Below are 386 nucleotides of genomic sequence, written 5' to 3' on the forward strand. Positions count from 1 at the left end.
ATACCCTTGGGCTGCAGGGTTCCCAAGCGGAATATGAGGTGCTGTTCCTGCAACCTTCGGGTGGCATCGTTGTGGCACTGCAGGAGGCCCAGGATGGACATGTTGTCTGAGGAATGGGAGGGGAGTTAAAATGGTTCGCGACTGGGAGGTGCAGTTGTTTAGTGCGAACTGAACGTAGGTGTTCCGCAAAGTGGTCCCCAAGCCTCCGCTTGGTTTCCCTGATGTAGAGGAGGCTACAATGGGAACAGCGGATACAGTATACCACATTAGCAGACGTGCAGGTGAACATCTGCTTGATGTGGAAAGTCTTCTTGGGGCATAGGATGGGGGTGAGGTGTAGGGGCAGGTGTAGCACTTCCTGCGGTTGCAGGGAAAAGTGCCGGGTG

The sequence above is a fragment of the Rhincodon typus genome, chromosome 26 (assembly GCF_021869965.1).
Source record: "Rhincodon typus isolate 14 chromosome 26, sRhiTyp1.1, whole genome shotgun sequence".
NCBI classification, from domain to species: Eukaryota; Metazoa; Chordata; class Chondrichthyes; order Orectolobiformes; family Rhincodontidae; genus Rhincodon; species Rhincodon typus.